General features: G+C 37.2%; 1 long non-coding RNA gene across 1 annotated transcript in view; it reads left to right on the top strand.

The window, feature by feature from the left end:
• Nucleotides 1-6,946, top strand: part of LOC116663300 — an 89,237-nt gene extending 82,291 nt beyond the window's left edge. The window contains exon 3 of the long non-coding RNA XR_004319540.1: nucleotides 6,568-6,946. This is a non-coding gene — a long non-coding RNA (uncharacterized LOC116663300). The remainder of the gene's footprint in view (nucleotides 1-6,567) is intronic.
• The last annotated feature ends 12,467 nt before the right edge of the window (nucleotides 6,947-19,413 follow it).

Below are 19,413 nucleotides of genomic sequence, written 5' to 3'. Positions count from 1 at the left end.
CTCCAGGATTGGTGAAAGGCACCTGGATGATATGACCAAGCATCGTAATTATGGAAGAAGGAGGAGGTAAGGTGGCAGGGAGGCACACATAAGCCCCAGGCCATCACATCATGTTCCACCAGTGCCCAGTGTCCTAGTGCAAGGGTAAGCCTGTGGCCTGACCCTTGTGTTTGATCAGTGAGTTAAGAATGATTTTAACACTTTTAAAATGTTATAAACACAAAAAACAAAGGAGAATATGCTATGCAGACTCATGTGACACACAAAGCCTGAAATATTTACTGCCTATCCCTTTACAGAAAGAGTTTGTGTACTCTTGTCCTAGGGGGAAAACAAAATGCAACAATCAGAAGTGGGAAATACAGCGATATACAAGATGAACTCTGTAATTGTAAACCATAAATCAGTTCCATTTGTTCTGCAATCTTATTAAAATCTTGCATTTTTCCTCGTGATAGGATCTAAAAGCATAGAGAAGTGAGTTTCATCTGGTGATTTGTCACTGGCACAGCAGATGATGGCTCTGTTTTCAGCCATCGTGACCTTGTGCTGCCTCTGGCGGTTGTGCCTGGCTTGGCATTGGAGAGAGATGCCATCCTCTCACATCCTGTCCCACTATTCTTCAGCCCAAAGGGAGCACGTTGCCTGGGTCTCCTCTTAGGGCGAGGAAGCCCCTCCTCCCAGAATAGGGGTCCTCAGGCTTGTTTGTGGACAGGCTCTCAGGAGTCTTAGACCACAGGTTCTTCAGTTCTACCAAGAGAGGGGTGACTCTGAGGACAGACACAGCTTAGATTCAGACTAAGGCTCCTGCTACACATGAAAATAGATTTGATTTCTGTTTAATTTTATCTCAATTTGGTTTTGAATAGACTACGAGTATAAATATTTGCTTCCTCTTTGCTGCAAATTTCCTTCAAGGCTTGACCTAAATGTAAAATTTAGTAAAAACTTCTTGGAAATGGGTGGATGATTACTTTTCATTTATATTTTCTCTGCCTTTGAAATTTTAATTTCTGTGCCCTTTCTGGCTGGTTGTTTGCTAGCTAATCATTGGTAGATAAAGGTTCCATATGCAAAGAAATATCCTAGGGGGCTAAAACACATGAAAATTAAAAACCTTGTCATGTGCTACTGATTTATTTATTCACTTGAGCTTTATCATTTCATTTCCATTTTCCAAGTGTCTATTAAAAATAACAACAAAGTAAAGTCTTCTTTTGGCTTAGGAGAAAAAAAGGCTTCAACATTAATTCAATAAACACCTCTTAGTCTTGTTAGATTAAAACAATAAGAATTGTGACACCAGTGTTACAAATGTGATTAACTTTATCCATGTGTTTATTTTCCCTTTGCTTTTTATTTGTGGAGTGAGAAGAGGAGTTTCCATAAAAAGTAGCACCGGGCTGTTGTCAGTCAACTCCTGTCACCTTTGTGGTGTGGTCTCTAATTAGCCAATTTCCTCTCTGAATCTCAGTTTCTTTTCTTGTAAAACCCAGCATCAATTTATCATTTATCTATTCCTTTTGGAAGACATTTGGAGATAGAATGAGATTCTGTTATATGTTTCTTGGAAGAGAGGTCCTTCGTAGCATTTTAAGGACAGTTTTTCTTGAAGAACATGAGGATTCACCTGAGGTAGGACTGGAACTGCCATTGAGAACACAGACTGGGAAAATGAACCTGCCTGGATAGCTGATGATCAGAAACAACTCAAAGCCTTCTATTACTTGCTTTTCAGCTCAAACATCTCTTTAGATGTTCTTCAACCATGATCCCATTTTAAATGCTAGATGAAAGGAGATTTGATTTGACAGAACTTTGATGCCACGTATTTGGAATAAATACATCTCACAACAGTATCTGGATCTTCCTTTCAGCTTTCCAGAAGCCTACTTTCAAGTCTTCTCCATTTTGTCCTGTTATGGAGCTACTCTTATTTAAGCATGATAGAAACTAAATAAATCAAACAAAAAGGAATCAAGTTGAGAGTGTTTTCAAAAACAAGAAACTATGGTAGATGTTTTCTTAGAGGATTCTCTATTAACTGATGCTTGTGTTTATTGTGTAAAATATCCCAACTGATGCCCACAGCCTGCTACATACTCACCATTCTCTACTATGCTGGTATCTCCCTACATTTGCGTTGTATATATACCAAGATTTTGTCGTGTTTACAGGGAAGCTGGATTAGGCTAGTGTATTTGTTATTGCAGTGGTCTAATTTGATCACATTTTGCCAATACTTATTAAAATACAATTTTGAATGAAAATTATTTTCTCAGTAAAAACTAAGAATATTCAGGAAAGGAATATAAAAAAGAATCTCAAAAATAATTACTGTTGGATTAGTTGTGGACAGATGGGAAAATCTGGGATAATTTTGCACTCAAATTTTTTGAAGAACATATTCAAGTTCTTGCTCCATTAAAAAAAACAAACCTAGAACTGGACATTGTAGAGTGAAATATAGGTATGTTTTATGAAATAAAAATAATATGGAACTCCAGTTAATCGAACCATGATTAAAGGAATTACCAATAAAGGAATGAAACATAAATCATTAGATATAAACATAATAATGTTGTTGGGTCTTAAAAACATAGTGCCGAATGAAAAAGCAAGAATTAAATAAAAACTATAACACAATACCATATGTATAAGTTTAAATTCATATACATGAAACAAAAATACATATTTCTAAGAATTCAAGTGAAGAAAAACATGTACATTAAACTTACAAGGTATCACTGCCTTTGAAGAAGGAAAGAGATGGGAGTAGGAAAAGGAAGGAAGAGAATATACATATAAAAGCATACAAGAGAAGACCCTTGTATTGGAAAATAATGTTGATTTGTCATGAACTGAGGAGATGTTCCTCCCCCTCGCTATCTCGAATATCATGAACCTAGAAGACGAGAGGAGATGAGAGCACTCAAGGGAGGACAAGAGAATCTTACAGTTGGGACAGCAATGGATCAGTGTGGTAATTGTCTTCACGGACCAGAGGAAATGGAAACATCAGTGCTTGCTGTGGGAGAAACTCAGAGGCAAGCTGATTCTTGCTATAGAAGTTCAACAGTCTCAGCAGCAGAAGACAGCAGGTATGTTTGGAGGCAGGAGTGCAAGTACAATTGGAAATGGGATTGATTGAAATTCTGCTCAAGGAACAGTTAATATCTTGGGTCCCCTCCTTCATTGTAAGCAGTCAGGCAGCTTCCCCTCCCCCTGCCAAGGAAGTTAAGAAGTTAACTTTCTAGAGTTGAGGATGATCACAGTTAAGTTGGAGTGGGAAGGAGCACATCTGAAAACTGGTGAATAAGAAAAAACTAGTCTGTATTGAATGGTGCCTCTCTTCAGCTCCTCTTTCCCTCTTGCATCCCAGAACCTAGCAACTAAGTATATAACCTCACCTACCTCCGCATTTAGGACATTGGAGGACCTGGTACAACAAGCTGAACAGTGACAACTGAAGATCTGTCAATGAAATGGTTCAAGGTCCTTCTCTACCACCAATGAGTGAGCAAGCCAACTTGATTCATAAACATGGAACTTTCAATAAGGTTCTTAGCATTTTACTCTTGTGACCACCACGTGGGGAGTCAAGGATCGTCAGAAACCAGAAACCAGTTTTGAATAGTAATTTTGCATTTTAAAAGTGCTTTCTGGATTATCTGCTGTTTTAAATTATCCTTGCCTTTGTCCTCTTTCCCTTGTTTAAGATTTTGCCTGGGATTCTTAAATTGAACAAGGACCTATGTAAATCTTCACCACATTCCCTGACTTAAGTCTGAAAAGGGAGAAAATTGCTTTTGGTTTAGACACATATTGACTGGGATCTAGGCTGGACTATTTTGTCATCTGCTGTTTTGAGTGTGCATGCATGTGTGCATGTGTATGCATCTGTGTACCTGTGTACCTGTGCATACACACATACTCATGCTCCACTGCAAACCAGAGAGTGCTAGTTAAGCTTTTTGAAAGGAAATGCACCAGACTGCTGGTACACGTGAGCTTTTCTTCCTGAGAAATCCGGAATTTGGCAAAGCAGTCAGAACCCCAGAGGAGAGGCCCTGTCTGCTGAACTCAGAGGCATCCATGTGACCATCCAACAGAGGCCTACCAGTTTTGTCATCAGTGAACATCTTGGCTGATGAACTAAAATCTGTATATAATCTCTAGAGAATATCTCTAGCTTTAATGTAGGAAAATAGAGAGGGAGAGAGAAACGCCTGAGGAAGGACTCTCTTATCAGTAGCTTTGGCTTTCCTACTAATCTTCCCTTGTGCCCATGATGCCCTTGTACACTGTTATGTTTAAAATGTAAGCTGGAGGTACTCCTACAGGATGATTGATTTGTTCAAATTTCCCTCTCTTAGCCTCCTATGAAAAGTACAAAGACAAATGTTCCTGCGGTAGACCAATACAAAAACACTTCTAAGCTTCTCAGGAAGTGTGCTAACCACGTCTTTTATTTTCCACCCATGAGGATACTGTTCAAATGTAAACCCGTTCTTACACCCTGAGCTACTATCCTGCAGCCTAATCACCCCAGGGCTAGGTTTCAGACAACCAGGGATGGGCCTCTTTGCCCCAGAGCCCACTGAAGTTACTTAACCTAGCCAATCCTAAGCCTCTTACCCTGTCTCTCTCTTTTCTTCCCATGGAAACCAGAATAAGGACACTGGCCCATGTTTTCCCCTACTCACTTTGCCTCCTGTTGACTCTGGTGCTTCTCTGTGTGGCCCTCCGTGATATGGTATGTCCCCTCTTCGTGGGAACTATGAGTAACAAATTGTCATTTCAGTGGCAATCATCTCCTGATCCTTTGGTCTTACCATACATAAGTAATAACAAAACCAATTTAAGCAGGGAGAGCAAACTATACTGAGTGACAAATCGTAAGAGACCATCCCTTGAGGTGTAATTCTTCCATGAGACTTTCCCTCACTTCATTAACTTACAATGAACTTATCCTCCTGTGAACATCCAACATTATTGCCTGTGACTCTCATTTGACATTTAAACATGTTACTTCATGATACCACATATCTGTTGTTTAAATTTCTTGTGTATGATTGTGTTCTTCCAATTGAAATATAAATTTCCTCAGGGTATAATTTTCAGTATCTTCACTAAGAACTGGTGAATGAATGAATGAACAGATGTAACTTACTAAATTTGATCCAAAACTGACAAAGATCTTACTTTTCATTTCTGAACTTTCTCTTTGCGGATAACTTTTTATGATTGTTATGAACCCCAAATTGCAAAACTTCAAACAAATAAATTCATAAGCCTAATAAATACCAAATTATTTCCCTGAACTTATAATCACATATAATTGTCTTAAGCATCCATAACTTGTTTGCTGTCTGTAGGAAGAGGAAAGCAATCTTGGGTGCTAGTTAAGAGCACTGTTTTGGATTCAGACAGACCTGGTTTAAATCCTAGCTCTACTACTTGTTTGTTGTGTCTTTGGGCAAGTTACCTGACCTTTTTGATCCTCAGTTTCTTCACCTGTAAATTGGGGATAACAATGCCTATCTGAGTGAGATTTTATAAAGATTATATGCCTAAAGTTGTTAGCATGGTACTGGCATATGAAGGATGCTCAGTAAATAGTGTGATTGTACATCTTGCTTTGCCTGGGACACTGTTTACTCCTGTTGTTGCAACATAATTATTAATAGCACCCATTTTTTACCCAAAGTTCCACATTTGGACAATAAATTGTCCTATCAGTGTATTTTTTTTAACTTTTTATGCTGATGATTACTTAAATATATGTGAGATGAATATATATTTATAAATTAATATATGATTATATTGGGGCTTTGCTATAATCCTTTCCAATAAAGTCCACCTCATCCGTTTGTCTCCATTGTTGAGAAGCAGAGTTTGGTACAATGGCCAGGAGCACCGACCCAGGAGCCAAACAGCCTGGTCTTGAATCCCAGCTGAGCATGTTCTACCTGTGTAGCCTTAGACAGTCCATTTACTTAGTATGTCTCAGTTTTCTCATCAGTAAAAAGGGAACAATATAGGCAGTACTTTTATCATATAGTGTCATGAGGCCAAAAATATGTAAGTATATGTAAAAATGCTTACAACACTATCTAGCACATAGCAAACTCTCTGGGGGCAGGTATTGTTGCCTCTATGTCAATGGCAACCAGGCTGAAATCAGCTTGATTCTGTTTTCTGTGAATTGCTACTGGTGTAGAAGGTTACCCTAATCTTGCCTTGAGTTCAGCTATAAAGTCTGCATGAATATCTTAGATGATAAAGCCCTTAGATGGTAAAGATAGAGGAATTGTGTACAGTAATGTATGATTCTCCAGGATATAAATGTGTTTTGATAGTGTTATGGACTGAATTATGCACTGCCCCCATTCATATGTTGAAGCCCTAACCCCTGCCAATGTGACTGTAGTAGGAGATAGCACTGTTAAGGAGGTAACTAAAGTAAATGAGGTCATGAAGGTGGGATTCTAATTTGATAGAACTGGTGTCCTTATAGGAAGAGAAAGAGACACTAGAGATCTTTCTCTCTCTGTGCCCACACAGGGAAGAGACCTGACAAAGTGAGAAGGTGACTGCAAGTCAAGAAGATAAGTCTCACCAGAAACCAACCCTGGAAGCACCTCAGTCTTGGGCTTCTAGCTTCCAGAAATGTGAGAAAATTATGTGAAGGCACTCAGTCTGTGGTATTTCATTATTGTAGCCCACGCAGGCCAATATAGATGGAAGAGTGTGGTCAAAACATTAAATGTGAAAAGAAAAATTGTGTATCATTTAGGAATTGGACTAAGAACACTGGAGGAGTCCTTTATTTACGGGGGAATTACTAGGTCAAGGATGCCAAATGGAAAGTTGGTATTGGAAATGTATGAATCTGTTCAAGGATGATACAAAAGGAAATAGTGAGGGCTGTGATCAAATCAGACAGTGCATGTCCTGTTTTAAGGCACTGAAATTCTAGTTCTCTAAAGCCCCCATACAGGTTAAACGGAACACATCAATAAGGCACTGGTCCTTTGGCCCTGCTCTAGTGAACGTCTTTGGAAACACAGGTGAGTTGGATTGTACTCTGGACAGCACTGAGATGGGGTTTCATGGGTGAATAGAATCTAAACAAGCAGAGCAATAAGGAAAGAGGGTTCCAGAGAGGAAGAATGATAGCAGAACTGACTGCTAGCATTGTTATGTGACACAGGTAGATTTTTTTCTGGGTTCTTTTAAGGTAGTCAATTTTGGAATAGAGGCACCATATAAAGAAGACTGGAAAATAAGAATGGAAAAGCTTAGATTGTGTTTGGCTACAAATTCTGGAACAATACATGTGGACATTAGGTGATTCATTTGAGCAAGAGAAAGCTATCATTAAAACCATATTTCCAGTGAACCTTAAGTACTGGTTAGTATGCTTTAGAGGAAGAAGGAATTGGAGTGAGTTCCTCTGACTGCACACATTCGAGTACAGGCTGGTTTGTCACTTAATCAGAGGTGGTATATTGTAGGTAAGCAAATCACCTGGGGATCTTGTTAAAATAGGGTCTGATTCAGCAGATGTGAGATGAGGTCTGCGCTTCTACGTTCTGAACACACTGATGATGCTGATGCTGCTGGTTCCTAACACACTGTAAGTTGTGAGGAAATGGATGACCTCTAAACTCACTTACAAACTGTAGTTCCTTGATTTTACTACCTATCATGCTGAGAAACAGGCTGAAAATTTGCATTCAATATCAACTTGAGTCGTTCTGCTTGTCCCTATTCATGAAATTGTGCATTCCAGAACGCCAAGTCAAACCATGCAAAAAAGGATTAAACACAGCTCCTTGCCTTGCAGTTACCTCACCACACACTGTGAGTTTACAGGAGCAAGGAGAAAATAAGCACAAGATTCCAGAAAGATTGGAACTAGACTTGAGTTTAATGATGAAAGAAACTTTGCAATCTCCAGAAAGAAAGATATGAAAGAAAAATGTGGGACTTAATCGTAGATTAGTTTTGTTTTGTTTAAGGATATGGTTTAGCTATGTGGAATCTAAAACAAAAGTTAGACTTATAAAAACAGAGTAGAAAGGTGGTTGTCAGGGGCTGGAGGGTGTGGGGAATAGGGAGAGGTTGGTAAATGAGTGCAAACTTTTACCTATAAGATGAATAAGTTCTGAGGATCAAATGTGTAATGTGATGACTCTAGTTGACAATACTGTGTTGCACAATTGAAATTTGCTAAGACAGCAGAACTTAAATATTCACACCAAAAAAAAAAGAGATGAATACATGAAGTGGTGAATATGTTTATTACTAGATTAGGGGAAGTCTTTCACAGAGTATACATATATCAAATCACCACAACCTGCATTTTAAACATCCTACAATTTTGTATGTCAGTTATGCCTCAGTAAAGTTGAAATAAGAAAAAAGAATATCATTTGGCTTTATCAGTCAGTATAAAACTTAATCCCACCACATCATCAGATAATTCTCCTGAAGCTGCATGTGAACAAAATATTTTCTCAAATCATTTTTTCCCAATGGTTCTTTTTAGACTCTGAGGTCATATAGGAAATACTTCTTCAGCAGCATGTTAAAAATATTTAAGAATCGAAACCTTTCATTTTAAGGAGTTTTATGCCTAAATGCTTTTTTACTTGTAATTCTTTTACTATCACTTTTATGAAGTTGGTTAGAATTGTTATTTTAATTACTTACCAAAAGCACTTTTGGTTGTTTTATCTGTTGAAAAGGGGTGAAGTTGATCTTACAGAGGAACTGAGATGAAAGATGATGATGAACAGAATTATTCTTAATATAAAATATTAGGAATGGGTGATTATCAGATAGAACATAGTGAAGTTGACTTGTTTCAAAATCAAAGAAATACTGAATTTTATCAATGGGAGTAGTAGGTCATATGATTTTTGTTTATATAAAGTAACTTGACTGTAGAATAGAGGAATTTAAGGAAAGAAAAATATTCTTTGAAATCATGTATTCCATTGCATTTTACAAATGAGAAAATCAAGGCTCAGAACATTTAAGTGATTTGCCCACGATCACTCAGTATATTAACAGCAGAGGGAGGGATGCCATTCTGAACTGTTTCCACAACACCATATTGATATATTCTGGATAACCAATATTATCACTATTACTTAGATAAATATTATCCCTCAGTATGCCCTATCATTTTAGGGGAGTGAGGTAAGTAATACCTCTGTATATTTGGAGAAGATTTTACTGAGGAGGAAGTCCTTTAGTTTGTCAATAAAAAGTTGCATAGCAAATGAATAAGCAGAAGGATGAAGGAGGGATATTAGGACACAAAGGTGACAGACAATGTAGGTAGCGAAGTACAAAACACAAAAGCAGAAGTAGCAGGAGATAATTCTGGGACCTGAGGAAACTGACTAGCTGGAAGTACTGGGTGAGAGGGTGGGGCTAATGATCAAAGATCTAAGAAAGCCAGGTGAGCAGCTGAACTTAGTGCCAGGACTTAAGTGAATTTAACGTCATAGTGCAGGGCCAGCACCAGTGGTGTGCTGGGACCATGAGAGCCAATTATATGTTTCTTCTGCCAAATTGGACTCTAGCAACATCGTATCAGCAAACTTGAAACTGGCCACAATGGGACTATTTACACTATGGAAATCAGCGAACACTACTACCCGGAAATGTTTTTCTTCCTGGAGAGCCAGTGTAGCAGCATATCTAGAAAAAATGAAAGTCTGTGTTATATAGCTGGAGACAATGCAGAAAGAAGGAGAAATTGAGAGGAGGACTGGGGGCATCCTGTTTGTTGAGAAGGTTTAGAGGCATGTTCTCCATCCAATTTTCACAGTATATATTAAGCACATGTCCATGGTTCCTTATTTTGTGGGTCCCAGAGATCCTGACCTTCATGTCATTCAATCTGATACCATTCAGAACACTCTGAATTTTTCAGGCCTTGGCTCAATTCCAAAGTTCTTCTGGTAGGATGAGAATGAGCAACCCCATTAGGAAAAGAATAAGCTAAGAAAAAGAGAGTCTGAACACTGAAAATAATTTTGTGTTACATTAAACTCTAACATCTGCCATGCCTTAGGCAAGATAAGATTTCCACAAAAGATTACTGCTATACTTACTCCTGTCATATAGAAGGCTCCCAGCAAACTTCACATCATGATTTTTTGTCACCATCAACCCATCACCAGCAGCAGCAGCAACACTCTCATTTATTGAGTTCCCCTAAGTCAAGCCCTGTTCTAGCAATTCAGTAGTTACTAAGTGGTTACTATGTGCTAGGCTTGTACTAAATTAGTGGTTCTCAGTTTTCTTCATCTCAGGACCCCTTTACACTCTTGGAAATTTTTTTTTAGGCTCTAAAAAGCTTTGATTATGCGAGCTATAGCCAATGATAGTTACTACATTAGAAAGTAAAACTGAGATATTTAAAAATATGTGTTCATTAACTCTTTTAACAATAATAATATAAACCCATTACATGTTAACATAAAATGCATTTTTATGTGAAGAACTATGTTTTCCAAAGCAAGCAAGTTAGAAGAGTGATTTTGTTTTATAACTTATAATCTCTTTAATAGAAGGTGGCTGGATTTTCTCATATTTGCTTCCACATTCTATCTGTTGCAGTATCTCTTATCACGTAGATTCTGGGAAACTCCATTCTGCACCCACGTGAGAATGAGAGGGAAGAAGGCAAATAATGTCCTAGTATTTTTACTAAAATAGTTTTGACCTCATGACCCCCCTGCCAGAGTCTTGGGGATTCCCTAAAAGTCCCCAGACCACAGTTTAAAAACTTCTGTACTAGACTGTATATTTTAAGAGTGGAGTCAAACCTCTCCCACACTCATGGAACTTACATTGTAAGGCTAAGTCTCTTATATGCCTATTTAAGCTCACAACAACCCTATGAAGTGGATGCTTGTATTGCTTCCATTTCCCACATGAGGAAACTGAGGAACAGAGAAAATACAATATTGAGGTGCTATTGACAGAATTCAGTGTCAGAGCTGGGACTCAATCTAGAGATGATGCTCGTATCCACTACACAACCTGCTTCCTAAAGCATGACACAAAGAGCAAAATTCTTACCCATTTTTCAAAACTTCCATATGGGTAAGAAGGTTTAATTATCTTTTGAAGAGATCCTTTACAAAACAACATCTAATCCAGTAGATGCTACTACTATTCTGTCACAGTGAAAGTATTATTTCAAGGCAAGCCTTTCTTTTTGGGAATGATGGCAAGTGGCTGGGGTGGCTGTTCTACTCTGAGGATTTGAAAGTGGAGGAGAAGAATGTGTGTGGGAGAGTGTGTATGGCCAGGAAACTGTGGTCTTCAAACCGAGCCCAGCTATATTGATAGTAAAAAAGTAGAAGTTTCATTTGTCTCTAGTTAGCCAGAAGAGTGAGCTGCTATGGCCCAGAGGACTCTCTGCATCCCTAATGATTTCTTCCTGGCTGCACAGTGTGGTGGCACAAATTAATAGCTTTTCTCTTCTGTGGTTATACAATAGATCTAGGTGCTACCAACCACTGTACTTATGGGAAATAATGAATTACAAATGTCATTATTGTCACATGACCAGGGATGAAACAGTTGGTAACTATAACATCATTGTAATTTACTGGAAAAGATTCTCAGGAGCTTTATAAATACAGCTCTCTTTACATATAATCTCTACTTTTTACTACCTCCATACCATGCACATGAGCTTCTCAGGTATAACTACCATAGAATTCTTTCAAGAATTACAAAGTCTGGAAAGAATGTCCAAGTATCTATCATCCAGCTTTTCTTCACCATTCAAATACTACAATAGAAAGAGCATGAGCTTTGGAGTCAGAGGTGAAGGTGTAACTGCAGGATCTGCCAATGATGAATTGTATGATCTTAAGTAAATGAGCTTCTGAGCTTCAAGTTTTTCCCTCTACAAATTGGGGAGGACAAAATCGGTCTCATGGGAACATTGTGAGGCTTAAATGAGACATTAAGGAAAGGGCATAGTCCAGTTCCTTGCATTCAAAGACAGATGTTAGAAAGATGTTACTTCCCTTTCCCTTCTAAGAACAGTGATCATGTAATTTATCATCCCAAATGGAACACTTTTGAGAACAGAGAGGCTCAGTTAATAATTATACCTGAATAACTGACATAAACTGGGAATATCCCAGGCAAACCAGGTGTGTGATCACCCTTTCTCCAAGTAAAATATTTTGGAAGGCCAGGAGTGAATGTTGGCACTTACATAGTTTTAAAATGTCAGAGCAGTGCTTTTTTCCTCATTCATTAAAACAAAATAGACTTTATTTTTTAGGACAGTTTTAGATTTATAGAAAATTGAGGAGGTAGTACACAGGGTTCCCATATACCACACCCCTACCACACAATTTTTCTTATTAACATCTTGCACTTGTGTGGTACATTTGTTACAAGTAATGAACCCATATTGATTCATTATTAATTAAAGTATATAGTTAGCACTCAAGTTTATTCTGTGTTTTCTGGTTCTATGAGTTTTGACAAATATACAGTGTCATGTATCTGTCATTACGATATCACACAGAATTGTATCGCCCTCTAAAAATCCCCTGTGCTATATACCCTTCTTATTTATCACCCCAAGCTTTTGGCAACCGTGAATCTGTTTATTCTTTCTGTAGTTTTGCATCTTCCAGAATGTTGTATAGTTGGAATCATACAGTATGTGGTCTTTTCACACTGGCTTCTTTAACTTAGCAGTATCCATTTAAGATTTCTCTATGTCTTTTTATGGCTTGATAGGTCATATCTTTTTACTGGTGAATAATATTCCACTGTATGGATGTACCACAGTTTGTTTATTTATTCACTCACTGAGGCGCATCTTGGTTGTTTCCAGTTTGTGGCAATTATGAATAGTGCTGCTATAAACATTTATATGCAGGCTTTTGTCAGGATGTAAGTTTTCAACCTAATTGGGTATATACCTAGAAGTGTGATTGCTGGATCATATGATAAGACTATGTTTAAGCTTTGTAGGAAGCTGTCCAACCATCTTCCAAAGTGGTTGTACCATTTCGTATAACTGTTAGCAATGAATGACTTCCTGTTGCTCTGCATCCTTCCCAGCACTAGATATGGGCAATTTAAAAATTATTTTTGCTTCTCTTAGATCATCACTAATTCATGTAGGTCTACATATACAACCAGAATTTTCTTAATTATTTAAGTCATTTTGTGCATATGTTAAAGTAGTTGAATAATTTTCCCCAATTTGGGTCCCCTAGAACACATCAAACGTGATTAATCTAAAAAGACAGTCTTAACTAGCAACAATAAGGAAGAAGGTCATGATTATTTTGGGTTAGATAAAGAATTGCATTAAATATGTTTTCTATAAAACTATTATTTTGAAATATATTTCTTTTAAACTGGAAAGTAATAGAATCTATAACTATTAACATTTAAATTGTCATATATTTTACTAAGTTTTTCAAAATTGATCACTAGAGAAATGAGAGACAAAAGGAGAGAGGTGAGGGAACCGTTTTGCAATTTATTAAATACCATGAGTTTTTGTTTATTTACTTATTTAATGTCCTGTCTGTTTTGCTTTTGCCAGAGTAGCACTGGCTGATTATCTTTTTCATGTAAAAATCTTAACTAGGAAGTGAGTCCGTAACTTCCCAAATCTAACACCTGTGTTTTTGCATAATATGATATGAATATAAAGTAGAATAAAATGAGGATGGATCATGAAATTAAATGCTTTTAAAATCAAACACAGTTTCCCCTGACCTCATGAACCTGTCAGATTTTCCTGCTGTCATCAATCTTTTCTGCTTTTGAAGCCTTCACTACCCATGTCATCTGCATTTGAAGCTTTGGTGTCATCTTTGACTCTTTACTTTCTCACAATGTAATTATAAGCTGTCATCATATAGCAGTGTTTTTTTTTTGTTTTGTTTTGTTTTTATTTGTTTTTGTTTATACCATTGTACAGTTGGAACAAATGAGAAAAAGACAGCTGGAATATCTTGCCAAATGTGACTCTGTAAGACACTGCTAGACTGGAACATGTAAAATTGAATCTTTAAGGATTTTAAAAAATTGTTATAGCAATGAGCTTTTATACTACCTGTCTTTTTTAAGATTTCAAGAAAATCTTAAGAAAGCAGCCCAGTATGCTTCCAAAATCATTCACAGTTGCTAGGGGAAAGAAGAAAATTATCTCCAATGGTCAACTATTGTAATACTTATTGCCTAGTGGAAGAGATAGATTTTCTACCAACAATTTTCTACTAACACTTTGGCATTCTTTCATTTATCAGATTAATCAGCTAAAATCTTGGAAGATAGAACACAACACACTTCTCAGTCTCCCATTTGGCCTTCCTCCAAATAATGTTTGACAGTGACATCAGTGGCATAGTGTCTTCCTAAATGCAGAGCTAATCAAGTTACTCCTCCATATAAAAACCCTTCAATGGCTCTAATTACTTGAAAGATAAAGTCTGAAAAGTTTTTTGGTGATTTGCCTCTGACTCATTTTTTTTCAGGCTGTCTCATCCTTGGCCACTCCTCCAAGAGCACTATTGTCATTCCACAGTGACTTTGCTCTCTCCTGTACAAGCTGGAATTTCCAATCTCTAATTTTCATTCCATAATTTCCTTATCCATCTTCAAGACTTAATTTAGGCAGCACCTCCTCTCTAAAGCTTACATCAATTACCAAAGCTGGGTTTATTTATTCATTTAACAAGAGCTCATTGAGTGCCTACATCATGCCAGATGCTGCTCTAGGGGCTGGGGTTGCTGCTATAATCAAAGTAGATCAAATTCTTATTCTCAAGATTACTGAATAGTATAGGGGAAATGGGTAGAAGGAGGGATTTTTCACATAGCAAGGAAATATATAATAATAAGTAAATTATAATTAAATAAATAGAATTTCGTATAGTGCTACAAAAATAATAAGAAAGAAAAAGGCAACATAATAGAGACTAAGGGAGGATTAAGTGTGGTAGTGTGGTAGGCAGAACTACAAGCCCCAAAGATGTCCACATCCCAATCCTGGGAATCTGTGAGTATGTTATCTTACATGGCAAAAGGGATGTTGCAGGTGTGATTAAGGTTAAGAAATGAGATGGAGAAAAAGTTTTTAAAAAGAAATAACATGGGGAGATTTTATTAGATTATTCAGATGAGTCCAATCTAATCGTGAGTCCATAAATAAGGAGACTTCTTTCTAGCTCTGGCCAAAGAAGAAGTGAGAGAGAATGGATGAATGATGGATGGATGAAGGAGCAGAAGATATAACACTGCAGGTTTTGAAGATGGAAAAAAGGGACCATGAGCCAAGGAGTGAAGTATCCTGGAATCTGGGAAAGGCGAGAAAACAGATTCTTCCTAACATTATCCTGGGAGGAACACAGCCCTGCTGACATTTGACACCTGTGAGAATGGTGTCTGTCTTCTGACCTGCAGAATTGTAAGATTGTACATTCATATTGTTAAAGCCACTACATTTGTGGTAGTTTGGTACAGTAGCAGGACTAAACTAATACAGCAAGCTACTTAAGTCTAGTTAGAAAGGGATGCTTTCTCTGTGGAGGAACACTTGAGCTGAGATCCAAATGATAAGAAGAAGCCAATGTTGTGACCTTCCCAGGAAGAAGAATCCAGACAGTGGAAGTGTAAGTCTATGAGGCTGGAGCAGATTTGGCATGCTTTAAAGTAATGGTGAAGGCCAGTGTGACCAGAACATGTTATGAGAGGAAGCCCAGAATGAGATCAGAGCTTCAGGCAGGCACCAGGCATTAAGAACCTTTTGCTGCCATAACTTCCATTGTGGTACTTTTGCATCATAGGGTACACATATGGAGACCCCTCGTTACACTTGAGTCCCTTGAGACCCTTAAGAGCAAGGATTGCTCCCATTCATCTTTGAATCCCTTAGCATAAAGTAGTTGTAATGCCTCAAACATACCAAGCTCACAAATGTATAGCTGTGAGGTCAGTGTTTGAGATGCTTTAGAAAGACAGCACAATAGTAATAATTAATCTCTTGTTGCTTTGGAAATACCAACACTTGGGAGCTCCTTGATTTTTATTTTCTTCATGCTTGTCATCATTTGGGTAACCATTTTATGGTATATTGAGGGAAAATGACCTATGTTGGTATGTGGATCAAAAAACAGAAGTTCAGATGATAAAATTGTTGACTGGAGTCCCTAGTGGAAATTTCTTCAACACTGTTATCATAAGCAGGTATATCTCTAGCTTTTTAAAAACCTTTTGTATTTATAAGGTGACAAATCTTCCTAACAGTTACGTCTATTTTGGAAGCCAAGATATGTGCATTCTATTACTGCAAACAAGTATTTGTAGAGAGACTATTATATGCCAGAAACTCATGTCATGCAAGCACCACTCCACCCCAACGAGGTTGGTGCATTTATCATTCCATAGGTGGGAAACTCAGCCACAGTGGGGCTAAGGGACATGACCAAGGAGACAATGCTAGCCAGGGAAGTATGACTCCAGGCCTTTGGCTCCAGAGATGACATTCTTAAATCACAGACTACATCCTTCCCATCCACCAAGGAAGGGGCAGAACCAGGAGTTAAACTTTAAGCTTCTCAAGAAAAATGTAGGAGAGTCTATGTATGATAAATTTAAAGGTTTTTAAAATTTCATCTATACTACAAGTTATTTTTTCCCTCTCTTATTACTGCCTGGATTAAAGATCATCAAAGAACCCCTTTTAAAATACACTTCTGATGGAGCAAAAGAAGGTAGTGCTAAGAAGGCATACCTTTTCTGAAATTGTCTGTTAAAAATAATTAGCTTGTTTTCTAACATTATGATCAGAAGGAGAAAATGCAGCTGCATTTGTCACTGTGATGGATGGCATAAAATGTTTTGAATTTAGATAATTTATTTCATTTTTACATTTGAACTGCCTTCCAAGACAGTTCCAATTTGTGATGTAATCTCCAAACATTTATTTTTTGTCTCTAATTTGAAGGAGCCTGGCAATATCTCTGCTTCTATTGGGTAGTTTATATATTTAACCAGTCAATGCTAAATTACTTTCAATAAAATTCATTCAGGCTGTCACTATCATTGAAGATAATAGTGTGAGATATATATATATTCTCTACTGGTTCAGTTGCCTAAGATGTTTTAGATCAATTTGAAGAAAGTAAATGGAATAAGTAAAATCAACATATGAAAATAAACACCTTCATTTTTAATGTGTTCTATATGTACAGTATTCCCCATCCATTAGTTATTCTATTTAAATTATAATGAATTGGCACAGGAGGATGGATGTCTTTTGAGATTAGGTCTGCTGTGTGGATGAAACTAAAGGCCAGAAATGAAAAAATATTGAGTTCTTAATCAGTCCTCTATTGATTTGCTGGACAGTGTGTGGATACATTATATTGCATATTACTTGTTTGTCCCAGCCACTGATATAAGAAGGTGTCAATCTGTTTGGGTGACTATAAAAGAGCACCATAGACTGGGTGGCTGATAAACGACAAGAAATGAAAGAAATTTATTTCTCATAGTTCTAGAGGCTGAGAAGTTGAAAATCAAAGTGCCAGTAGATTTGGTGTTTGATGAGGGCTGGCTTCCTGGTTCACAGATGACCATCTTCTTGCTGTGTCTTCTCATGGCAGAAAGGGCAAGGGGGCTCTCTGATTTCTTTTTTTATAAGGGCACTAATTGCATTCATGAAAGTTCTGCTCTCTGACCTAATCACCCTCAAAGGTCCCACCTCCAAACCCATTACATTGGGGATTAGAATGCAACATATGAATTTTGAAGGGTCACAAATATTCAGTCTATAGCAAATGGTAACAGGAAAATTGTGTGAATACTCCTTACCTCCCTGATAGGCATCCTTCTTAACAGTACTCATTTATTTATCAAATTCTTGTTGCATACCAGCCACTGTCCTGGGTATTGAAGTTGCAAATATAAATTTCAAATAAATTCTGATCTTAAAAAGCTTATACTATGATATTATAAATATATGCTATAGTAATAATAGTATAAGTATAATACTGTAAATATAAAATACAGTAAAATACAAAAACTCTAATTATGAAGACAGCATATACATATTACTCTTATGCATCCTTTGAAGCCTAAATCTAAAGCCTCCTCCTCAGTGAAGCCTTCCCTGAGTAAGTTATCTATCCTCTGTGCATACATGATTTATTATTTGAGTCTCTGTAATTCATCTGTATAAATACAGCAGATGCTTATCTCTCTTCTGAATTTAAAGCTCTATGGAGAAGGGACTGTGTCTCAGTCCTCTTTGTACCTCTGCCTTGACCAGGCCAAAGAAAGTTGGCAGCAGTACTTGTTAAATAAGTGAATAAGTGAATCAATAAATGATGCAAAGTAGCAAGACTGTTTGAGGGGAGTAGATAAAATAATAGGAGAGGGACCAGATCATGGGGAGCTTTGAGTTCTGGATAACATAATTCTGGAGCAAAATTGTGGTATACAGAAAAGAGCATGGACTTTTATGTAACTGTTGACAAGATTATAATTGTAGCTAACTTTTATTAGAGTGTTTATTTACATGCCAGGCACTGTTCTGAATGCTTCATGTGTATCATTTTATGTATTCCCCACATTAAGTAGGTCCAATTATTCCCATATTAAAGAAGAGGAAATTGAGGCCTGGAGAGGTAAGTGACTTGCACAAGATGGCACAGCTAGTGATGCCAGGATTTAAGACTAGACATTGTAATTGCTGTTTTAGAGGTATATATACCAGTTAGCTCTATCTGGGTAGTATATCTAAGCCTTAATTTTTTTCTTTAAGATGGGATCTGCAGGACCTACCTTATCAGAATGTTATCATGATGCAGTATGATAAAGTATAAAACTGTCTAGTATAGTATACAGCAAAGTCTGTGTCTTAGTAAGAAACATGTTATTTTCTGCCCTCTTCATCAGTCAAAAGTTTTAAAACAAGACAAGGTTTTTGAGCAGGATATATAACAATATTAGAACTGTACTTCTCATGAATTGCATTGAAGAAGACTTGGAATTGTTTCCTTGGACTAATTTAGCATTGAAACGTTCACTGGGAAACTACATGAAACAGCATTATAGGGATTCTAGTGGATGGAGTGTCCAAGAGACCATTAAAAGAGTCAGTCTGATCTTTGACATATATGTTGACTAGTTCTATTAAAAAAGGCAGGAAAACTTAGCAGAATACCGTTTATGTTACAAGAGTGAGGCTAGTGAGCCTCAAAATGCACTAGAATCTCAGGGGAGTCTTAATTTAGCGGGAATATTTTTTTTTTTACTAGTCACTTGAGCATAAATTGTGAGCCTATTTAATCAATCAGACTAAGAGGGCAAATCACCATGATTCCT

The sequence above is a fragment of the Camelus ferus genome, chromosome 1 (genome assembly GCF_009834535.1).
Source record: "Camelus ferus isolate YT-003-E chromosome 1, BCGSAC_Cfer_1.0, whole genome shotgun sequence".
Taxonomy (NCBI): domain Eukaryota; kingdom Metazoa; phylum Chordata; class Mammalia; order Artiodactyla; family Camelidae; genus Camelus; species Camelus ferus.
This window is presented reverse-complemented; position numbering and strand designations above follow the sequence as displayed.